The following is a 7,960-nucleotide window of genomic DNA, read 5'->3' on the forward strand; positions in this document are numbered from 1 at the left end:
TTCTCAAAGATAAATCTGGTAGTTGCATAACAATCTCCTCCAAACCATGGTTATTGGATTCGATTTCGATAAACTAGATTAATTCATGCAGAGGCTTTCTACAAGATAAACATCTTACACAAATTAAACAAGACATTTCAAGATCATAATTTCATTAAATATGCAACTGTCCTACAATGCTAAAAATCAAAAAATGCAACATAAATACTCATCCACGGCTTCATCAAACCCCTAAATCAGGGTTTAGCCACTCATGATGCTCGGCAACTTTGATCGGTTTGCTGAGATGCTCCACGCCAGGATGATTGATCTCCGCGCCCCCAGGATTGCCTCTGAAAATACCTTCCGCTCCCCCCCCTCTCTCAAGTCTTCCGCTCCCAACCTTTATAACATGCCAGGACCCCCGGTTCAGCATGGAAGGGGATCTTACCGAATCGTGTCTGCTCAAATTCTCCCCTGCGTCATGGAAAGAAATCCCAATCGGTTCGATGGAGATGTGAAAGACAGCTTTGAAGGAAAGGAGAGCTCCTGGCTGGCTTTGGAATAAAGCGGATCTTCCCCTATTTTGCTGGCGATTTGTTGATTCGTTGATGAAGAAAGACTCCCCAATTCTTCTTGCTATTTGAAGGGATTTCCATCGTCGAGTGCTGGAGAAGAAAGAATGGATTGTTGCTTGGTGAGATGGGATATTTCCCTTGCTTCGGATCGCACCTGGGAAGAAGTCGAAGATGGAAAACTGCATTGGGTTGGACGATCTGGCAATTTGGGAAGAGATCTCCTCTATTTCGGGCGCGAGAATGGAAAGGAAAATCAGGTTGGATGGCTCCTAATCTGGGAAGAGATCTCCCCTGTTTTGGACGTTTGGGGAAGGAGATGAAGATTCGGTTGGATGATCTCCGATTTGGAAAGAGATCTCCCCTGGGATGGAAGGGAAGATCAGCCGATTTGGGAAGGGCTCTATTTGGACGGGAAAATAGGCAGCCGCAGAGTTGGAGTTTTAATCGGGATGCTAAAAAAATCAGGTATTATGTGGGCTTGGGTGGCTGCCGATCCTGACTCACTGGGTGCAAAAGATTGCTTGCTGACTGGTTAGGTGAGGCGTTGGATTTGAGGTGGGTCATGATCGTTGATTTGCTTGAACTTGTTCTCGACCCCTATGTCATAGAATTTAAATTTGATTGTTGCTAAACTGCTTCAGACCGAACTCGACCAGATAAAATAAACAAGACTAAAAACAAAATAAAACAAGACCGTGACTTAATCAAAAGGGTTAATCAAACCTTTTCCCCAAATAGGAATTAATACAAAAATAATTAATTATAACTTCCAGTCTAATCAGGACCAAAACCCATTTAATTATAACCTTAGCTTGATTACAACTCCATCAGGTTACCAAACCAGGTCAACACAATCTCATCCTTATATGTTTTCTGTAGTTTTCATGAAAGATTGCAACCAAGAGAGACAAGTTCAAAGTCTGGTTTAAGGAAGGAATTATTTACTTCTTACCATATTTTAAATTTATTTCAATGATTATTAAATTTCATGGTAAAATACGTATTTATAAGTTTAAAAATATTGATAAGTGTTATGGAAAGATAACTAAATTATAAATTATTCAGCACTTATCAACACACCAACTAAAATTGTTGATGGCATCACGTTATTCAAACCTGAGATTGAATGGGATGACCATGATAAAAGAATGACTCAGCTGAATGCAAAAGCCATGAATGTTCTTTACTGTTCTTTAGATGCAATTGAGTTTAATCATATATCTATTTGCATGATGATCGGTTCTTTCAATTTTGAAAATAAACCACGCAATAGCACGTATCCTGTAGGATAGTGATTACGGATGTCGGTCCACAGGGATTGAAGAATAAGTTATTTTTCTTTTAAAAATAAATCAAGAAGAAGGATTTGCTAACTTGATTTAACTAAATTAAACTGAGTATGGATTGAAATTTATCAGAGTAAATAGATCTATGGTTTGGAATCCACCACATAGCATTGCATCAAGGATTGTGTCCTTAATTTTTGTCTTTTGGAGAGGCATGCAATTTTGGCTACAAGCCTTTTAAAATAAAAACATAAAGAGTGTTAGGAAGATCCATCTTCGGTGTAGCATGAAGTGTCTACCTAAGTATGCTAATCTAGGATGCAGCACACTTCATCTTCCTAGGCATGGATCATCTTAGACTACTTTAGCAAACATGATTAGTAACTAGCATGCTCAAAATTTAAATATCATAAAGAAATATTTCATTGAAAATAAGAATTTAAACAAGATCCAAAATAATAAAAAAGAAAGAACTACAATTGGCCTGATACATTGCTAGGGCTTCATCCAGCCCTAGACTAGACGTTTAGCCGCGCATGGCTTCCGGACGACCTCTCATCTTCAAATGAAATTGATCACCTCCCATTATTCCCAAAATATCCAAAACTATTCTCTTTCCCCCCTCTTTCTCTCTTTTTTTATTTCTTTTTCTCTTCTTCCCTGGCTCGGCTCTTTTCTCTCTTTTCTTCACCGAAACAGAGTCTCCCCAGTTTTCTATTGAACCGAGCTCTCTCTCTCTCTAAACCGAGCTCTCCCCTCTCTTATATAGGTCTCTCCTTTCTTGGTGAAGCCAGCCATGAATCCAAAGGGAGCGGACGCATGATCCTTGGGCAGAGTGCACATCATCGGCTGGATCACGGGAGCTGGTCGTGGAGGAGTGATCCGTGGAAGATGAATACGGATGGGAGACGTGTTAGAATACCCCGATCATGCCTCTGAAATTTTAAAAAATTCAGATGCAGCGGAAGAGGCATGCGCGGGATCAACCGTTCATCGCATGAACGTTGTTCAAAAACCGTTCGTAGATAGATAAGGATTAAAAACTTTTAAAATCTTTAGAAGATCAGATCTTCACCTTGTGCGGGTAGATGATCACCGCAAACTGAAGTTCGTGGTTTAGGATGAAGGTTCGCTTGAAGCCGTTCAAGTGCCCGGCCTCTACGGGTATCCACATGAAGCAGAAACCGATCAAAGCTTCCTTGTCTCCCCGGGGTGCTAGCTCCCTTGCAGAGACAACTTTGGATGGCTGATTTCCTCTCTTCCAACCAACCCTTGATTGTGCTAGAGAGGAGGAAGAAGAAGGAGGGATAGAGAGAAGCGGAACGAAGCCTGCAGCCTTCTTTTCTTCTCCCTGCGTTGGAAGGAGGAAGAGAGGAGGAGGAGGCCGCCACCCTTCTTCTTCTTTTGCTCTTGCTTGCGGCTGAATCAAGGAGAGGGGAGAGGGAGGCCACGGCTGCAAGGAGGAGAGCATCACATACATTAGGGCGTCAGCCCCCTTTCACCTCCTTATAAAGCATCTAGGGCTCCTACAAGTTAGGAGCCCTAGACTTTTTTCCAAGAGGGGCGCCGGCCCCTCTTGTGTTGCCGCACCAATGAAGCAAAGGAGGAGGGGCTTGAGCCCCTCCTTCTTGTGTTGCCCTAATCCTCATCTAATAAGGATTGGGAGCCCCTAATGTGGTTTAGCCCTAATCCAATTAGGGTTTAACTAAATCATGAATCAATTGGGTTCAATCTATACTAGTCCTAATCCAATTAGAACTTGAGTAAACCATGACTCAATTGAACTCTTCAATCCTAACCCAATTAGGAGTCATGTTGATTCATTAGATTAATAATTAATTAGGACTTAAGAAACCCTAATCAAATTAGGACTTATTTAATTTTAGTCCTAATCCAATTAGGACTCTAATTTGAATCCGAAGTCCTAATCCGATTAGGACTCTAGGAATCCTACTCCAAGTAGGAATCCAATTTTAATTCAAAACTCCTAATCTAATTAGGATTGTAGGAATCCTATTCCAAGTAGGAATCCCAGTCCTACTCCAACTAGGATTTCCAGTCCTAATCCAATTAGGACTCTAGGAATCCTACTCGAAGTAGGATTTGTGTTTAAGTCCAATTAATTAATTCTCTTTGTTCCTTCTTCAACTGAATATCAATCTAATTGATTACTTGTGATTCCTAATCACGATTCAACCATCGGATCGGTCAATACTTCTAGTGTGTGTGACCCCATAGGTTCTACTCTGACTGGTAGTGAGATATATTATGATCTCTATCACAATATCATTGAAAACTCCTTTCAATGGATTGGAACGATTCCAACTCTACTCATTAGGATTTATCGATCATCGAGATAATCCCTGTGAGTCCCACCATCCACCAGTGACACCTAGCAGTATGTAGTGGCTACCCAGTAGAATAGAATGATGAACCTCTAGGTGCAGTTATCATGTGATACAGTCCTACTATCGTGGATCCCTACAGGACGGAGGTCATGGATAACTCGTCAAACCCCTTCGTCTGTCATATGTCAAGATTTATTCGACTCGAGTTCGTTAATGGAAAACTCTTTTTCCACTTTATATAACTGCCCTGGCTAAGGTCTTAGAACTCAGTCTAACAAATCACATAGGATCACTCCTCTTCTATCAAGGTCGATAGATTCCATGTGAGTGCATACCCTACTCCTATAGTGAACTTACTGCAGCCAATCTACACTACAAGGACCCATATGACTAGAGACCATGTATACGTGTAGTCAAACTACAATAACCTCACTGTGAGTAGCTGAAGCACTGCAGGTCAAAGGACCAGTCATACTACTGCAACATCAAGCAAGTCACTGACGAATGGATAGACATCCAAGTGATTTCTTGTCTTGGTCACGCTCAGTACCCTTGTTCTCTAATAAGCACCTGCACTATCACTTCAGTGTCCCTACACTGGGGACTCTGTCTCGTCCATCCAGAAGGAAAGTAATCTGTGCACTGATCGGATCGATCACCGTCCTCGTGATGATCCATTGATCAGGAGCATTTAGAAATTAATCACCAATGATACATAGCTCAAATTCTCAACTCTTGAGAATATGCATCATCATCTTATTAATTTTTTGGACGATTCATAGACACATAAACAATATAAATGAAAAGAATGCCCATTTATTAATCAATAATAATAAAGTCAAGTACCAAATTATGTCCTAGAATTAATAATGTGTCAGCCAGATTGGCTTCTAGGGCATACTTCTAACAATCTCCCACTTGCACTAAAGCCAATCAGCCATAAACCTAAGCCCCATCTTCTCAAGATGCGCTTTAGTTTTCTGCCGACTTAGCTGCTTAGTGAATGGGTCCGCCACATTTTCTGTGGAGTCTACTCTCTGATCCTCTACTTATTTTCTTTCGAGGTAGTCGCTTATTAGGTTAAACTGCCGCTCTATGTGCTTCGATTTCTAGTGAGACCTTTGGCTCCTTAGCGAGTGCTATGGTGCCTTTGTTATCGCAGTAGAGTGTTATGTTATCTGATGATATTACACCTAACTCTGCAATGAACTTTTTAAACCAAAAAATTTTCACTGCACCCTTAGAGACGGCTTAACATTCAGCTTGTAAGGTAGAATCTATAATGATCGGTTGTTTGGAACTCTTCCAATTTACTGAACCACCATTGCACATATTCTGATGTAGACTTTCTATCATCAATATGTGTGCATCCTTCTACCTTCAACTCTGATCTTCTCCCAAAGACCAAGAATAAGTCCTTGGTTCTTCTCAAGTACTTAAGACTGTTCTTCACAGCTATCCAGTGCTTTTTGCCTGGATCTGATTGACATATACTCGTGACATTCACAGCATGTACTATATCAAGTCATGTACATAGCATGGCATACATGAGGCTCCCTATTGCTGATGCATAGGGGATCTTGCTCATACGTTGAATCTCTTCAGATGTGTTGGGTCACATCTTCTTGGAGAGATTAATTCCATGCCTTAGGGGTAAGAGACCCCTTTTAGAGTTTTCCATGCTGAACCTTTTCAACACTTCCTCTATGTACATCTTCTGTGATAGGCCAAGCATCCTTTTAGATCTATCTCTATAGACCTTTATTTCCAAATTATAGGATGCTTCACCAAGGTCTTTCATGGAGAACCTTTTTGACAACCTGACCTTGACCGAGGTTAGCATGGGAATATCATTCCCTATCAGGAGGACGTCGTCCACGTACAGTACGAGAAATACAACAACACTCCCACTAACCCTTTTGTAAACACACGGTTCCTTTTCATTTTTGATGAAATCAAACGTTTTGATTGCATCATTGAAACGAGTGTTCCAACTCCGAGATGCTTGCTTTAGTCCATAGATGGACCTTTGCAGCTTGCAGACTTTGTGATCTCCATCACTGGAAGTGAAACTCAAAGGCTGTTCCATATAGATGTCTTCATCAAGATATCCATTCAGGAAAGCTGTTTTCACATCCATCTGCTAGATTTCATAATCATGAAATGCTGCAATGGCAAGTAATGTTCGGATGGATTTCAGCATGGCTACAGGTGAAAAGGTCTCCTGATAGTCAATGCCCTCGCGCTGACTATACCCTTTCGCCACAAGCTTTGCCTTATAGGTCTCTACCTCTCCATCCGAACCTGTCTTTCTTTTGTAGATCCATTTTCATCCAATAGGTACAATACCTTCTGGTGGATCTACTAAGGTCCAGACTTGGTTGGAATGCATGGAGTCTAACTCTGACTTCATAGCTTCCAACCATTTCTCGGAATCGATATCAGATATCGCCTCGTCATAGGTTTTGGGATCCTGCGTGTGATCCCTATCTCCCACTAGGAACATTTCCTCGGTATCCTCTTCTAGTATACCTAAGTATCTATCGGAAGGATGGGAGACCCTACTTGATCTGCGAGGTGGTTGAGGGACATCGTGTACTGGCTCTGTATTAATGGGTTCGATAGGATCCATGACTCGTTGCTTTTCAGAGACTTTCTCTTCAAGCTCAATTTTCCTCCCACTGCCTCTATCAAGGATAAACTGGTTTTTCCAAGAAGATGGCATGACGGCTCACAAACACATTGTGATCCTCTGAGACGTAAAAATTGTATCCTAATGACTCTTTAGGATATCCTATAAAACGAGCACTTATGGTCCTAGCCTCTAACTTGTTTGCCTGTAGTCTCTTGACGTGGGCCGGACATCCCCAAATCTTGGTTTCTTACCATGTCATATCTCATATGGTGCGGTAGGAATGGACTTTAGAGGGAACTCTATTCAACAAGTAAATAGCTGAAAATAGGGCATCTATCTAAAGAAACAAGGGTAAATCAGTGAAGCTCATCATGGACTGGACCATATCCAATAGGGTCCGATTCCTCCTCTCTGACACTCCATTGAGCTGAGGTGTACCAGGAGGAGTCCATTATGAAACTATACCATTCTCCTTGAGATAATCACGGAACTCTCCATTAAGGTATTCACTTGCTCGATCTGATCGCAGAACCTTAATGAGTTTTTGTGCTTATTTTTCTACTTCATATCTAAGCTTTTTGAACCTTTCAAAAGTTTCATATTTGTGTCTCATACACATATCCATACTGTGAGTAATCATCGGTAAAATGAAGTAAAAAATTACAACCCCTAGCCTGCACATCGAATGGGCCACACACATCAGTGTGTACTAGGGTAAGTATTTCAATGGACCTCCCTGTGTCCTACAAAGGATAATTTGGCCATTTTTTCTTGAAGGCAGAATTCACAAATCAAATATGACTCGAAACTCAATGAACCCAAAAGCTCATGTTTCTCCAATTTGTTTATTCTGTCTTCTCCTATATGGCCAAGCCTGAGGTGCCATAAATACTTTAGATTTATCTCATTTTTGGATCTATTAGATCCTATGGTATTCACTGTTTGCTCAGATATATTCACAGATACATCCATATGTATGTGATAGAGACTGTCAATTATAAAACCATGTTGAATCAATTTATTTTTAAATAAAAATCTTTCTGTGCTAAATAAAATACAGAAATCAAATTTATGCTAGCAATAGGTAACAGTCCCTAAGTATCCTGAGCATATCTGACATACCTTCTGAAGGTC

The sequence above is a fragment of the Phoenix dactylifera genome, unplaced genomic scaffold (genome assembly GCF_009389715.1).
Source record: "Phoenix dactylifera cultivar Barhee BC4 unplaced genomic scaffold, palm_55x_up_171113_PBpolish2nd_filt_p 000248F, whole genome shotgun sequence".
In the NCBI taxonomy this organism is placed as follows: domain Eukaryota; kingdom Viridiplantae; phylum Streptophyta; class Magnoliopsida; order Arecales; family Arecaceae; genus Phoenix; species Phoenix dactylifera.